Source organism: Thermobia domestica, chromosome 1 (assembly GCF_964235325.1).
Source record: "Thermobia domestica chromosome 1, izTheDome1.hap1.1, whole genome shotgun sequence".
Lineage (NCBI taxonomy): Eukaryota > Metazoa > Arthropoda > Insecta > Zygentoma > Lepismatidae > Thermobia > Thermobia domestica.
The window spans coordinates 94,548,389-94,566,126 of record NC_137454.1 but is presented as its reverse complement, the minus strand read 5'-3'; the positions used below and the strand labels follow the sequence as shown (position 1 = coordinate 94,566,126).

General features: G+C 38.4%; 1 protein-coding gene across 3 annotated transcripts in view; it reads right to left on the bottom strand.

Annotated features, from left to right (window-relative positions):
• Mcr (macroglobulin complement-related) overlaps window positions 1–17,738 on the bottom strand; it is a 662,510-nt gene that overhangs the window by 298,663 nt on the left and 346,109 nt on the right. For all 3 annotated transcript variants that reach the window (XM_081760841.1, XM_081760848.1, XM_081760844.1), the window contains one exon: window positions 16,423–16,454. The gene's annotated coding sequence lies outside the window, so the exon portion shown is untranslated. The remainder of the gene's footprint in view (window positions 1–16,422; window positions 16,455–17,738) is intronic.

Below are 17,738 nucleotides of genomic sequence, written 5' to 3'. Positions count from 1 at the left end.
AATTTTCTCTCGCGTTCCGTACAAACGTACGCAACTCCATTGTGGTAGACCAAATATGACGGCGATGAGAGCCAATGTGTGAACTTCATATCACGCGAACTAAAGCCATATGTGGTCCGCTACAGACTTTCGTAAGCTGAAACGCTATGGAGCTGAATATTAATCAGCATCTTTGATGATTGTGTGTGATCTTGTTAAGATTTAATTACCAAAAACGATGAATTCTTAATAATGTTACACTATGTATGACACAGCTTGGTAAATGGTCTCACATAACGTAAGAAGTGAATATAGAGAAGTGTGAATAGACGATAGTAAGTTTATACTGTCATTTTTTTTTTCAAACGGAGCTACAGTATGAGAAATAAGTTCAGACAAATTCAAGAAATGGATGTTTCAAACTTTAGCCCCCCCCCCAAAAAAAGTATCGATAATAGGAAGGAAATCCATGTACTTTTCTAATGAATTTCCTTTCAGTCATTGCTAGGACAGGGGTGCTCATTAGAGTGGTGATGGTGACCTCCCCCAAAAGACTACCTTTTCATAGGCCTATATGTAAATTACTGCACTACTTTTTCAGTTTTGATATAAAACACCGTATTTCAAGAGTACAATAAACGCTCAGGAGACGATCCGCCCTCTCCAAATGACTCTTCTGGATACGATAGTGACTCATAGCAGGAATATTAACGCCTCAACACCGAAACTCTTGATTCTTTAACAAAAATCAAACCCGAAACCATGTGTATTAAGTGTGAAAAGGATGTTACTAACTCGGTTAAGAAGGGTCATATGTATTTGAGATAAGAGAGAGAAAGAATTTATCTGTGCCTCCTAATAAAATTCTGGTTATAGGTCTGATTTTATTAAAAGCTTGCAGGGGCATGTGTTTTAAAACACATGCAAAGAAAACTAAATACTATATATGGAAGTTCACCGTGACCATAATACTGCAAATTATGAATATGTTAAAATACAAAAAACAATACTTCCGATAAAGTGGATTCTTTTAAATATCTAGGATCAATATTTACAGACTGAAACCATATCCTGAAGAAATTATATGTTGACTGAAAACAGGAAATTTATGTTAATATTCAGTCCAAAACCTTTCACCTTGGTGAATCCTGTTGAAGAATTTGAAGCTTGCATATACATAGAACGATAATTATTCCTGTTGTGCTATACGGTTACGAAATATAATCGCTTACTTGAAGGGAAGAATGCAGACAAAGTACTACTTGAAAATAAAATTCTAAGGGAATTATTCGGGACTGAAGAGGGACGAAAATGATGAATGGCGGAAACTCCATAACGAGGAACTGAATAATTAATACGGTTTCGATTTACCTAACATTTCTAGAGGTAGAGGCATTAAGTGGGCAGGTCATGTAGCCAGAATGGAAGAACATAGAAACGCTTTCAAAATTTTAACTGGGAATCCAATCGAAAAATGACCATTAGGAAGACCTAAACGCAGATGGTAGGACAAAATTAAGAAGGATCTCACAAGAATAGGAATACAAAGTAGAAATTGAATCCTGGTGGGTAAAAACAGAAGTCAATGGAGAGCTTTTGTGAATGGAGCATTGAATCTGCGGGCTCCATAGGCAGATTCAGTTAGTTATTTGTTGGAGTTAGTTATTTGAACTACGAATCCAATGCGTTATATACATACATCACATATAAATAGTGCATTTCGGAAACTTGTACTAATTCGTTGAGTTGATTATGAGTTTAACGTCCCTTTCAACAGCGAGGCTATATGAAACGGACCTACTGATTAACATGGAATCCGAACCACATGAGCTCCCGCTGGGAATTGATCCCGGTCTCCCACACCAAAGGCGTGTACGCTAACCGCTTAGACACGAAAAAGCTCTTGTACTAATTCATGTCGTGTTACAAACACTAATATTACTACTTAAACTAATCGATGTCGCTGAAGACTGCAGGAAAGTTGATCGACGACCTGCAGATTTCAAGAAGAGGAAATTGAGATGGGAACTAAATACGGGGTATGTACTAAATTATTTTTTTAAAAGTTTGTCCAGGTCCATTTCCTTGATTTTCAAGTCTAATCAGTGCAGTAAGATCTAGAAGATGCATATTATATAACTAACTAACTAACTCTATGGCCTATGGAACCCGGAGGTTCAATGCTGCGTTCAGACAAGCTCTCCACTGACTTCTATCCTTAGCCAATTGGAACCAGTTTCTACTTTGTCTCCCCATCTCTGCAAGATACTTCTTAATATTGTCCTCCCATCTGCGCCTAGGTCTTCCTAATGGTCATTTTCCGATTGGTCTTCCTGTCAAGACTTTGAAAGCGTTTCTACTTTCTTCCATTCTAGCTACATGACCCGCCCACCTAAGCCTCCTAGACTTGACGACCCTAACAATGTTGGGTAAACCGTGTAAACTATGTAGTTCTTCGTTATGAAGCTTCCGCCATTCCCCATTCTCGTTCCTCTTGGGTCCGAATATTCTTCTCAGGATGTTGTTCTCAAATACTTTCAGTCTATGTTCTTCCCTCTGAGTAATCAATCATGTTTCGCAACCATACAGAACAACAGGCATGATTATCGTTTTGTATATTTTAAGCTTCAAATTTCTCGACAGAATTCGCGACAACAAGAGATTTTGAACCGAATAGTAACACGAATTCTCTGATTTTAGTCGACATTTAATTTCTTCGTGAATATGATTTTCGTCTGTTAATATTGATCCTAAATATTTGAAATTATCCACTTTATCAAAAGTATTATTTAATATTTTAACGCATCCACAATTTGCCGTATTACGGCCCCGACGCACTTCCATGTATTTAGTTTTCTCTGCATTTACTCCTAAACCCATGTGCCTGCAAGCGTTTAATAAGATCTCTGCATTTCTTTATATTGTTCTCCTATCATCCCCTATTAAATTTACATAATCAGCATATGCCATAACCTGGTGAATACCATTCAACTCTAGGCCCTGGTTGCTATCTTTGATTTTCCTTATAGCGTATTCCAGAACAAAGTTAAATAATAATGGCGACAACGCATCTCCTTGTTTCAGGGGATTTTCGACGTGAAAGCTCGTAGACTAAAATTTTCCTACCCGGACTTTACTTTGGAATTCATTTAAACATATCTTAATCTAATTAGCTTGCACGGTATTCCAAGTTCTGTAAGAACGTTGTATAATGTTTATCTCCTAACCGAGTCGTACGCCTTTCTATAATCAATAAATAGTTGATGTACCGGGATATTGTATTCCCACTTTTTTTTTCCGAGTATTTGGCGAATGGTAAATATTTGGTCGATAGTTGATCCATTTCGTCTAAATCCGCACTGATAATCTCCAATAATTTCATCTGCGTAGGGGGTCAATCTTGCTAATAGAATATTTGAAAGGATTTTATAGGATGTTGACAGGAGAGAAATGCCTCGATAATTATTACAGTCAGATTTGTCGCCTTTCTTATGAATTGGAACAATAATTGACTCTTTCCATTCTTGTGGCAATTTTTCCTTGTTCCAGATAAGGAGAATGAGTTTGTGTATCTTGTTCCACAATTTTTCGCCACCAGCTAAAATTAACTCAGCCGGAATTTCATCTACACCCGGAGATTTGTGTTTCTTTAATTTTTTTTCTTTAATTTAGCGGGTTCTACTTCTATTCGGTTGGGTTCTGGAATATACGGTTCTGCGGTGTGTATCTCTTTTTCTCCACGCACATTAGTTTTTTTGCTGCGTGTTCAGCAAATCGTCAAAGAAATCTTTCCATCTATTTAAGATGGAAACTATATATATATATTCTCATGTGTGTGCAGTTTGTAGATCTTACTGCACTGATTAAATATGAAAATCAAACAATTGTATCTGCTGATGGAAATTAAACTGCATTATAAAAAAAATCATTTGAACTAACGAGGATTTCCGTATCATTGAATTGGGTGAAATAATACTAAAATAATATTTATTCTCACCTGACATACTGAAGACTAAAAGTATAAATTTATTCTCTCATTGTTTCCTTCTTTTTCTCATTTTTCTTCTTTATGAAAATTTTAAAAAAATGCGAATTCAATGAGCCGATGAAAAACAAGATTGTTCTGTCAAGGGGACATCTACTTTACAGATTTAGTAATTCGCTTTGTTTCTCTCGTACTCAATAAGGACTACAGAAATAATTGATTATAAGTCGTGTCAGTCATGAAAAACAGTTTGCAATCAAAGCACACATCTACCTGCCCTAATTTCATGTTCATTGAACAAAGGACAGATAGATAGTCGTACAGGAAATTATTCTTCCTATTAGAAATTTCATTCTATTTGGAAAGTTAATAACAATCACTTCCAACTGCCCAATGTATGTCGACGCTTTTGCCCTCAAAGGTACTTGGAAAATCAGTTAAGAGCAAACGAAAAGAGAGGGTGGGAGCAGGCTGCTTGTGTTAAGTAGTCTTGACTGATTGAATATCTGCCTAGGTATATCCATGATCAGTGACGATTTCAGATCTTCGCCCGAGGGCCGTGCGGTGGAATTCGTTATATTCGGGGGTGAAAAAATAGCACTATGAAAACACTTTGAATCTATATTGAGCACGATAGGACATATGGTCCCGAGAAAAAAAAATCGTAGTTCCTCGACCACCACCCTTACTGGTCATCAATCCACGACTGGAGTATTTGCAATCTAGGCTCAAGCGAGCTCACACTCACTATGCTCAATGCGGCTCGCTCTGCTCACTAATCTTAGTAAGACTCATTCTAATTTACCTCACATTCCCACTCTATTGAGCTACAGAAAGCTATCTTTAACGAGACTCACACTAAGACCATCTTGCGTTCACTGACGTCTTTGAGCTCGCGCTCACTACGAATTCGAGCTCGTTATCCTGTTATAGGACTCGTGCTCACATGCGCTCGCACTCATTTGTTGAACTCAAGGCCGACTGCGTCTGAAAGTGAGTTTGGGCATTTTGCCTACAAGACCATTAACGTCACCACCAAAGCTTTGGTTTATCTGCCATCACTGCTTGGACAAAGTCAAGGTGCTCGGTATACTGCCTTTTAAATATACAAAGAATATGAAAAAGCCGCCAATTACTTGCCAGAGCTCCCAGATGGAAAGAGCTGATTTATAATATTGAAGAAGAAGCAAACTTAAAAAGAATGCACAAAAAGTCAACTGATCCATTTTACCCTGCTCAACTGCATTTTATTCTCTGTTACAAGTGGACCTTACAGTTTGCGCTCCGTACACAGCGACTTACAACAGCGCGAAGTTTTCTAGCCAATATGGCAGTACTGTGCACCTCAGCAGTTGGTTGTTGTGCAAATTCTTTTAAATCTTTTGTTCACTATATATAGCTTCACCTATCGAGCGCATAGTTTTTTCTCCGAAGTAGAAGTATGGTGGCTCAGTGTAGAATGCTCATGTTTCGCGCAAGAGGTCCCGGGTTCAACCCCAGGGCATGTAAGGTTAAACTTGACAATATCGGTGGTTTTGTTTCCCTAAATTCTTTTGAAATCATTTACTTTCATTAATCATCTGTCTCCCTTGGTCTAAAGGGTATACAGGGGACCTAAAAGATTGCAGAAAACGGGAGAGCTCAGATAAAAAAAAAAAAAAACCCTCACGAACACGCCATTCTTTATTACATTCTCACTGGGCTGAGGCCGTACCGGAACCTTCCTCACGAGTATCTGGGAGTTGGTGACAAAATGTAAAATATTAATGTGATACTGATAGCGATAATAAAACTGATTTATACAGTACCTGGCAGCGATAAACAGTTTTCATTACAATAATGCTATTTAAAAAAGAAAGAAAACCAAAGAGGAATTTTCAATTACTGTTCTTTCTCCTTCGCAAATGCTATTAGAGGCTTCTACTTGGCCAAATCGTTCAATGAATGATATTTAAATTCGCCCTCACAGGCAATTAGACAATCCCGCTAATAGCTCTCGAACCCCTTAATTTTAAATACCAAAGGCTCCCCCTTCACAAACGTCTGGTATTGAATTCGTAATTAAAACAATGAGAACTACAGCAATAGAATGAGACAGCAATTTACAAGTAAACTCTAGCAATTTCTTTACATTTCCTCTTAAGAGTTGGTATCTTCCAGAAAAGGAACGTAATAAAAACGCCTTTGGCAAGGACGTAGTAAAACAGGACAAAATTAAAGACGTATTAAATGAGTGAAGTGGAGTCTGTAAATATGGCAGACTGTTGAGTTACTTGTATTTCCTGTAGGTGAATGCAGTCATAGCAGGCGCGCATCTAGAAATTTTGTTGGAGGGGAGTCCAAAGTTTTTTTCTGTGTATGAGGGGGGTCCAATATTACAAGACAGGTCGTCGATGTAGTATTAAACTAATATTATCCTACATTCGAGAAAACAATAAGTAATTTTCAAGTATCTTCAAGTATATAATCAGGAAAAACTGATAAAACTAAATTGTTTTTATAAGTAAAGAATAGGTACTGATAGGGGAGGGTAAAAGTAAGAGGAAATGCTGTTTCCCTACTTTCAAAAATATCTATGTGTTCCTCCACTTTCTCAAAAAAATACGAGCAAAGATGGGCACGGGGGATGGCGTCATGTCATGCGTCCTCCTACTTTTCCAGATCCACTTTTACCCCTGGGTACAGATGTAATATAAGACCAACTCTTTCCCTGTTAAAACAAGTATACAAACGTGTGCCGAGTCACTAAGATTGGACAGGATTCGGATTGGGTGAGTGTGTCCCTGCAGGAGACAAAAATAAGCATATTATTTAAACGGGATAGAAGTAGTGTAGGACCCGGTAGACCCCTCCGTGGGTGTTCACGGCAGTTCAGGTTTTGCTGATATCTAGTTTTAAAAAAATGTAGAACACAAGGACCGTTACCGTATCAAGCACCATGAGCACGTAGGGCAAATTGAAAATTTCGGAGAGACTGTCAATAACATTCAAGAAGTACCAAAGCAAAGTGTATACCACGAGAAGGAGTTTAGTTTGTATGGCATCATATTTTTAAATTAATACTGAAACCAGAAGTTGTACTGGACATCAGGTTTTAGAAGCGGCTTATGGATGGGGATGAAATATATTCTTGGGACACTTAATCGATTGCACTTCTCGCTATCTATTACTATTTTCGTTCTGTGGTTAACGTGAAAACCAGAAGTGGTTGATTTCTACCAATCCCGGTTTGAATAACATTACCTTCATCAACCAATTTGATTCCAAACTTCTGACAATCTACATCCTGGCTAAAATTGATGGTCAGAAATCAAGTAGTTCCTGAGATGAGCAGTCTCCCGTAAAACTCAACAAGAATTTTAGGAATAATAATAATAATAATAATAATAATAAAAAAAACAGAATTGAAAGACTGCGATCTTGGTCAATAATTGATTTATGGATCAGGGGCTATACAACATGTTTGAACGACCCCTAAATCGAGTTTATTATTATTATTATTATTGAATAAGCTCATCATACCGAGTTAAGTGATAGTTTGAGTTTGGCTACACTGTATGTAGTTCTTCAGATATAAGGCGTACAAGAAAATGTTTGATTAAAATACATTGCATCTTTCGATCCAAAAAACAAAATCCTTAAAAAATGGAACACATACGAACTTTTCTCAAAGAAATAGAATCAAACGGTCCCAGCGAGGTGAAGAAACTAATGGATGGGTCAAGAATGGCGTTTTTCTGCCGAAGTGGGTTTCAAAGACATGAGCTACATAACTTAACTGGTTATGTTTTGTATTAATTTAGCTTATAAATATTATAATGAAAGAGAAAAATGGCAATTTTTGTTTAAATTTTCCAAAGTTAAGTTAAGTTTAATGAGCAAATGGATCAAAAATAAAAAAAGGGAATGAAATGGATTTTCACGAAAATAAAGTGAAACACACAGTGCCTTCTTTAACTAGCAGACGTATCGTTTGGAACCGAAAATGTGCGCTTTGGAATCTTACACTTCGTTCGAAAGCGTAAGTGACGAAATTAATACTTGACTCGCCCATTATCCAAGAAGACAATGCCCGCTTTGCCCATCCATTGCTACGGTAATAATACTTTTTTATTTTAAAAAAAGTTTCTTCAAGTAGTTACTTCGAATACTATAGAAAACTATATGTAAAACTAAATCAGGCTTCAATCGTTGCGGAAGAGGAACTATAGTCTATACGGCAACAAATATTTACTTTTAAAAAAATCTTATACTACAAACAAGAAAACGTGACATTCAGGGCAGTAAGGTGAAGATTTTTTCTTCTGAAAATGCACTCTGAACGGTGAAAATAATCGTCCATTATTTTGAAACTTATTTTCTGAGGACGAGTTCCACAATCTATATACCAGGCCGGTAGCAAGCCCCAAAATGTAAGGGAAGGCCGGTAGAAGCTAGGGAGGGCCCGATCCAACTATATTATAGTTCATTTGCAAGTCTACTGTGAAAATTTTAAGGGGGCAGTAAAATTTTAGGGGAGCCGGCCCCCTAGACCCCCGTGGATACGGGCCTACTATATACATACAGGCACGAGAATTGGTTGTCATAAAAGAGTTTGGTATTAGTTAGGTATGCGCACGAGACGAGTCGAGACAGAATTTTCCTGGCAAAATTCGAGTCGAGACACAGCTCTTCCAATAGAAAAATATATATTTTTCGAGTCGAGACATCATTTTTACAGCACATTTTCGAGACGAGACAGTCTCAAATCTTGTCTCGTGCGCATCCCTAGTATTAGTGCCCGAAGACCTCAAATGTAATTTCTGAACGCTTATACTGCATGTAACTTTTATTTAATTCATCCTTACTGCCCGGAACGACTCATACGTAGGCTATTGTGGCACATAGATGGATCTGACGGCAGTATACCATGCGTGACATCAGGACAGACAAAGTTACTAAGCTGTTCACTTCTAATTAAAAAGCCAATTTCTTACAAAAGAGAAAACCAATCTAAAGTTAAAGATTCTTGAACTATTCCGAAGTCCCCAACATTTCACTCCCAAATTTCTACAAGTCGATTGCGCTCCTAAGTGCCCTGTACCATATCCCTACATCCATCACCCAATACAGCACGAGTGAACTATATTGATTGCGTTGTGCAGAATTGATAAGGAATTATCCTTCCTTCCCATTATTACAATAAAAATACACTTTCAATACAGAATGACAGGAAATTTTGTTAACATTACCTAAATAAACATAATATCTCTATATAATACGCTATAAATGGAAATATTTCGCAGGTCGTCCCAAATAAATTTATAACTCGTGTATACGAAAAAACTTTGAATCCTTATGTACATTTTATTCTGCATGAATTGATATATCAAATTTACTTAATGTAAAAATTTGCTCTGCAAAATTCGATATAATATTAATACTGCATTTTGTTGTGTTAGGTGAGCTCTGCCATCTATTAGGAGTCTTATTTAAAACAATAAATAAGTCGAGTTTCCAGTTCTGGCGTTGTTTAAATTCTCATTTGCTAACGGTGTGCTGTCACTTAAATTTTTTTTTCCCCTAACAAATCTCAGTACATTTGCAGCAAGTATTGAGAGAGCATTGTGAGGTACTGTAATTACTAATATCTTTTAAAATAAAATGTTCTTAGAACTTTTGTTATAGTGATGGTCAACAGTCTAAGATAAGTAAAACATTTTAGTTACATATTTTGAGTGTCCTTTTAAAGATAGAGTGAATTCTGTTACCAAAGAACTATACAGTCCAAGTCACTTACTTCGTAGTAATATGAACACTGCGCATTCAGAGCACAAGGGAACCAAGTCCAGTTACAAAATTTGTGTGCTACGCGTAACTACATAAAAAATTAACAGTTTCTTACGTTGTGAGAGTCATTTACAATTTCTGGACATGGATCTTTTAAGCTCTGAAAAGAGCTCCAGACAGAGACCTTAAAGATGAAAAATGACTAAAAATAATCTAATTATTAGTCTAAAATGACTAATAATGCACTTGATTTTCTTGTGCACTGAACGCGCTATGTTAGAAACAATATCCATATTTCAACATGGGAAAAAAACGTAACAGTAAATATATACATGCTCATAAGATTTAATAAAAGAAACACTGACCAAAGCTTAAAACCCACTGTATTTTAAATTATATGTTGTAACGGTTTCGGATATCTAACATATCCTTCTTCAGACACTATCGAACATAAATCGATTTTTTTTATGTTCGATAGTGTCTGAAGAAGGATATGTTAGATATGCGAAACCGTTACAACATATTATAATTTAAAATACAGTGGGTTTTAAGCTTTGGTCAGTGTTTCTTTTATTAAAATAATCAATCCAAAGCCATGGATAGTCTTGTTATAAACTTTAGTATCCATTTTCTTCCATGTATAGGATGACCACACGCGCGTATTTATCCACAACAGGTCCGTCATCAGCAGCAAACTTGAGAGAAGCGGGTGAGAAATATAAAGCGTACGGCAGGGGCGTACACTCGTGGGGCCCGGGAGGATCCAAAACATCTGGACCTCCATAAAAACTTCGTAACTTGTCATAGGTTTGTACCCCTTCTTAATAAAACTATAGGCTACTTGTTAAGCACAGAACTGATTGCTGTAGCTTAAGATTTGATCTTATCCTTTACCTGTACGCTTTCTTATAAAAACAATCTGGATGTCGTCTTTTCGGGTACAGAATAACACTATTTCAATACTACCCGTACATAGATGTAGTGTCTTGTAGTATTGAAAACCCCAAACTTCGCAACAAAAAATTCTGGGTGTCCACCTGGTGTACAAGGACAAACGCCTCTCTTTGTCTCATTATCTATCAGAATATGAATAAGTGAGAATGACAGAAAAGAAACACTACATGTTCTACCTGGGAGGGTTCGTTAAAATTTAATCAAGCAAGCTTGTGAAACTTGTCACGTAGGGTATAAAAGATGCCCGCTGAGGCGGAACAATGTCCTTGTATAATCTGTGTTCGAAACCATTCCGTTACTTTCCAGCCTCATTGCAGAACATGCCGCGATCTGTGATGAGATCGCAGAAAATCTGCCGCGCCTGTGTAGAATAATTGCCATGTAACGCTGTAATAGAAATATAATAGTATCTTGATTTCTTTTTTTATTTTGGAATTCCTGCAGAAAATTTTTGACTTATAAAAAGCTCATCGCAGAAAGACAAAGAAAGTTCTGGCATCGGGCTTTCCAATATAGGAAGTCAAATAAAAATGAAATTATATTTGAAATAGTCAAGACCTTGATGAAGAATGTTACACCGTGAATCAAACACCTAAATAGTAGTGCTCGAGTAATGGACATAATTAATCCACTTCAAAATTCTGCAGTAATGCTGTGGAGCTGATATTTTTAGCTACTTTCGGGTCCTCGGGTCTGTTTGGGTGACCGGGTCTTAGAAGCGAGATCCAGACCCGGGTAATTTACACAAAAGTCGTCACCCAAATGAATACGATGGCCCGTGCAACATATAACGGCACTACTTCATTTCCAATTGCGATTTTGGCGTTATCAGTATTTAAATTCACACATTTTTAAAAGCAGAAATTATTATTATTATTATTTAACAAAACCTAAACTTAACGATATGAACTTTGAAATGACCATACGGTGAATACGTAGTAAACAAAATGCATATTCTCATTCAGATGCATTCTTTTTAACTTTCTGAGGATAAGCGCTCTGTCAAATATATTTATTTATAATGGTTTACTTTATATATATATATATATATATATATATATATATATATATATATATATAATGAAATGATTCGTGTATTTAAAAAAAGACAATTTTTTCCGTAAGAACTTCTTGGAGATGCTCATTGGTAGTATCACTTGATCTTTTTCTCCACTTAGCTCTGTCATTTAAAAGGTACAGATGGTGATCAGAAAAATGGAAACACCTGAACAAAATTGCAACTTACCAGATTAATATGGTATAGGGCCACCTTTCGCCTTCAGAATAGCCTTGATGCGACGTGAGATGGAAGCATAGAGGTCGTGAATAGTAGCAAGTGGAATTTTACACCATTCCTCGTGCAGGGCATCGGCCAGTTCTGTGAGAGAGGATGAACGTGGAAATCGTCGCCGGAGTTGTGTTTCCAAGACGGACCACAGATGTTCAATTATGTTGAGATCTGCGGATTGGGCGGGCCAGGGGAGGTGTTGAACTTCATCCCGATGTTCCTCAAACCACGCTGCAACAACGCCAGCTGTGTGACTGGGTGCATTATCATCCTGGAAGATGGCGTCATTGTCCGGGAACAACATCCGGACCATAGGATGCAAGTGGTCTCCTAAAATTGCGACATAATCGTTGGCAGTGATTCGTCCGTTAAGTGTGACAACAGCACCCAATGAAAACCATGATATGGCGGCCCACAGCATCACCGAGCAGCCGCCATGTTTTACAGTTGGGCGAAGACACTGCAGATCATAAGCTTCTTTGGGCGTTCTCCACACATAAACACGGCCCGTGGTTGGGAATAGGGTGAAGGGTGACTCATCCGACCATATCACACGTTTCCAGTCCTCAACGGTCCAAGTGGCATGGTCGCGGCGTGCGAAAGCGTTATGGTCCCTGATGAGCGGTTTGGCCCGTTCAACACGACCCCGTAAGTAATGTCATGTAATTCGCGGCGGACTGTGATTGTCGAAAAAGGGTGGGGGAGGTGATGATTGAGTTCCTCCGTCACTTGCTCCGCAGTGGCACGACGCTTCTGCGTGACAATGCGCTTTAATACCCGGCGTGACCTGTCACTCATGATTTTCTTCCGCTCACTGTTCCGCTTCTCCGATGTGGTTTTCCAGTGTGCTGTGTAGGCCGTCATCACCTTCGACACTGTCCCACGCGACACACCTAACACAGTAGCCACGCCTAACACACTCACTCCACATAACCGCGCACCAACAATTTGCCCTCTTTGAAAATCTGAGGTGTCTCCGATTTTACACTACCTTCGTCTGCTGCAGCCACTGGACACTGCTGTTCCACTGCGCCTGACGTAGTATGGAGACCGACCTAACACACCACCACCAGCGGACCGGCGCTGCGGGCGCCACGACACCACTGCCAACCCATACATCTGACGTGTTGCCAACTACAGGTGTTTCCATTTTTCTGATCACCATCTGTATCTTCACTTTGTATGATATTCGATAATGAAGTACTTACTGTTCACTGAGTGAGAGAACAGTCAGTAAGTTGAAGGGATTAAATAAAACAAATCGTAGTTGGAAAAGCGTAGGCCTACGTTTTACGTCTTAAACAATATACCGTAACTTCTCTTCAAAGGCGCCGACTTTCCAAAATTTGTGTGGGTGCATATCAGTGACGGGACGTGTTATATGTTTTTAGGGGAGTCTCGATTGATTGATTTCCTTTTAGTTAAAATCTTTGGTGAACATTTGCATAAAGAGCTGCGCTGTGATAAAGTAAAATATACCGGTACTATAAGGATAAATTGGGCAGGCCCGTATCCAGGGGGGTCTAGGGGGGCTGGGCCCCCTAAATTTTGGCCGCCCCCTAAAATTTTCACGGTAGACTGGCAAACGAACTATAATATGGTGATGAACTATAATATGGTTGCATCGGGCCCCCTAACTTCAGTCGCCCCCCATATTTTTGGGCTGACTACAGGCCTGAGTCGGGGCTGCAGTAGCTCAGTTGGTAACACGGTTGACAAAGGCAAGAGAAACGGGTTCAAATCCGGGTCCAAAGTTAAGGATAACTGTAATGAATATTCTCAACATAATGTAATCGTAACATTAAGTATTTCCTATATACTTCAAACAACTTACATGCTGCACAATGATTGCAAGAGGCAATAATATTATCAACACGTTACTAAAAGAAAGTAAATAATAATAATAATAATAATAATAATAATAATAATAATAAAATACAATGAAAAATCTTCATAAAAGCAAATTTTAATGGTATTGCAGAAAGAATTATATTCCTAGTCATCTCCTTATGAACATGCAAAGTTGCAAAAATCAATCAATCTTTTCTGGGTCATTGTTGACCGCAAAAACGTTTTCGATCATCTAACGTCTTCAACGATAACAATCCAGATTACATGAAAATAATTTTACTCAAATTATAAACTGCAATATCACACCACGCTGCTCTTACCTGATTGAAACAAACACAAGAAGAAAAAAAAAATCTGCTATTGATGTAGTTGCTTCGACTTCCTTGTGTTTCCGTTCATTCTTTATTAGTGCTCAATATCTGCAAGTAGTTATTGAAAACAATTCTTGAAGAATGGGGTGGGTGTATTGTAGAGGGTCACGTGTAAAAAAACATCAAAGCAAACCAAAAATATGCGATTCTATTCACAATATACAGATAGTGATCAGAAAAATGGAAACACCTGAACAAAATTGCAACTTACCAGATTAATATGGTATAGGGCCAGCTTTTGCCTTCAGAACAGCGTTGATGCGACGTGGGATGGAGGCATAGATGTCGTGAATGGTAGCAAGTGGAATTTTACACCATTCCTCGTGCAGGGTATCGGCCAGTTCTGTGAGAGAGGATGGAGGTGGAAATCGTCGCCGGAGTCGTGTTTCCAAGACGGACCACAGATATTCAATTATGTTGAGATCTGCGGATTGGGCGGGCCAGGGGAGGTGTTGAACTTCATCCCGATGTTCCTCAAACCACGCTGCAACAACGCCAGCTGTGTGACTGGGTGCATTATCATCCTGGAAGATGGCGTCATTGTCCGGGAACAACATCCGGACCATAGGATGCAAGTGGTCTCCTAAAATTGCGACATAATCGTTGGCAGTGATTCGTCCGCTAAGTGTGACTACAGGACCCAATGAAAACCATGATATGGCGGCCCACAGCATCACCGAGCCGCCGCCATGTTTCACAGTTGGGCGGAGACACTGCAGATCATAAGTTTCTTTGGGAGTTCTCCACACATAAACACGGCCCGTGATTGGGAATAGGGTGAAGGATGACTAATCCGATCATATCACACGTTTCCAGTTCTCAACGGTCCAAGTTGCAAGGTCGCGGAACCATTTGCGGCGTGCGAAAGCGTTATGGTCCTTGATGAGCGGTTTGGTCCGTGCAACACGACCCCGTAAGTTCATGTCATGTAATTCGCGGGGGACTGTGATTGTTGAAACAGGGTAGGGGAGGTGCTGATTGAGTTCCTCCGTCACTTGCTCCGCAGTGGCACGACGCTTCTGCGTGACAATGCGCTTTAATACCCGGCGTGACCTGTCACTCATGATTTTCTTCCGCTCACTGTTCCGCTTCTCCGATGTGGTTTTCCCGTGTGCTGTGTAGGCCGTCATCACCTTCGACACTGTCCCACGCGACACACCTAACACAGTAGCCACGCCTAACACACTCACTCCACATAACCGCGCACCAACAATTTGCCATCTTTGAAACTCTGAGAGGTCTCCCATTTTACACTACCTCCGTCTGCTGCAGCCACTGGACACTGCTGTTCCACTGCGCCTGACGTAGTATGGAGACTGACCTAACACAACACCACCAGCGGTCCGGCGCTGCGGGCGCCACGACACCACTGCCAACCCATACATCTGACGTGTTGCCAAATACAGGTGTTTCCATTTTTCTGATCAACATCTGTAAGTTATTGTAGGAACTGCCTTGGACTAGGCCAAAAACAGGCAAAAAGGGGAAGGAGTTGCTTGGTTGCATTAGCACAAACACATTTGAAACAAACAGTTACTTATGTTTTAGAGGTTAGAAACTTTAACTTTCATCACAATGTTTTTTTTTTTTTTTAAATTGCTTATTATTTTTTGAAAGTGACAAGTGAGAAATATTAATTGTATTATTTTGTTCCTATCAAACTAAATATCTTGTTGGTGCGACACCCACAAGATTATTTGCGTGGGTGCTGGAGCCCCGGAGCACCCACGTAGTCTGCATGCGTGCTTCTCATTACATTATCATCTCTCTCTCTCAATTTATTAATTAATTTTAGTACTGTATCAGTATACAGGAATGCCATGTACATTTAATTTACTAAACTTCTATAAAATTACATAAAAAAAAAAAATCACTGAAAATTTTCCTGCCATTCTGTCATAGTAAAATTACAGCAAGTAGTAACCAAGACAAAAATCTTGTTAATATAAAGTAACAATGATTAACTTCAAAAATATTGATAAATAATATAAACTGACAAATCATTCAAAATTTTCGACCGTTATTTTTCTTTCTTTGCACCACCCTGCTATTTAGCAACGATGAAAAAACAATATTTGCCAATGAATCATCATAATTTTAACGAAGCTTTATAACGTATAAAAGGAAGTCAGAGTGCTCTACGAACTTATTCCAAATAAATATAAAGAATTGTCTTCTCCACTCACTTACTCAATTTTGACTTCACGAAAGGAAATCAGACTTACCTAATGCTTCACAATGATAAAATGCTTCAATCCTGTAACGAAAGAAAGAAATACATTTTTAAATTTTGTGATCAATGTTGGTTAAGCAGCTTTTTAAAAACAACAAATAATACATTATCATCAAAAGAGAATATAATAATAATAATAATAATAATAATAATAATAATAATAATAATAATAATAATAATAATAATAATAATAATAATAAATATTTATGTATGTATTACTGTTATGTACCGCCTGACACCAAGATAAGACAAAAAGTATAGACCAACCTGGGTGCACAAATGCTTCCTTTCGGAGTTATAAGCTGCTTAAAACACTAAGAAATGAACTTTAAAAAGGCCCATAGCTCCAATACTATGGGACCTACCGTAGTCGGGTCAAGATTTCACTCAGGAACTATTATGTGCCATATCCAAATATCCATGTTTCAGAATCCTGCGGTACTTCCGCAACAATTTTCACAGAGGGAGTATGGCTACGGGCATATATGAAGTACTAACCAACTAACTCTATAAAAATTGTTGCGGAAGCGAATGGTTACAGTACGGTTCTCAGGTGCCCGCTATCAGAATGGTTAGCAACCATGTCCTTGATGCATGTGGTTCTGAGTTCGATTTTGAAGGGGACAAAATTTTCGTGACAAGATAGAGCTCTTTCCATAGAAACAAGTTACTTTTTGAGACAAATCATCACTTCTTTTCCAAATTATATACCCTGCATTTTAAAACACACCTTCCCCAATTATTTTATTAATTAACTTAAACAGATGGCAACTCTATTAATTTGAAACAAATTTTGTGTTGCTTAGATTAAAAAGTAACGGACTCAGGCCTATAAAGTCAAGAAAACCGACGATAGAAACCGGTGTGCTAACTACACATTAAGATGGGTTTCTACGTTAGAACTTGTAGCTGTCATAAAAAAAAAAAAAAAAAAAATCTTGAAACCCTACCATTTTTCACCGTGTACACATATTATTGAAAGGGTCATAAAATATTTTTTCCATCTTGCAAGGAGTCGAACAGTGTTCAACTTTTTGGGACGTCTTGCTTGCTACCTGCTATCGCCCTCCCGCTGACATAAAGGAAAAAACAGTTTTGGACAGGAAGGGGGAGTGCGCCAAAATACACGTTTTTAATGAGGAGGTTAATTGTTTGTCTACTAGACTGCAGTGCTGCATGGGTGGTGATACCTTTCTTGCTTACAAGTTGTAAAATCTAATCAGTAGATAGAAAGATCGGGTAGCAAGGTCTTTCTTATGACAGCAACAACATTCATGTAAAATGGAAACGTGGTCTTACCTAAATAAA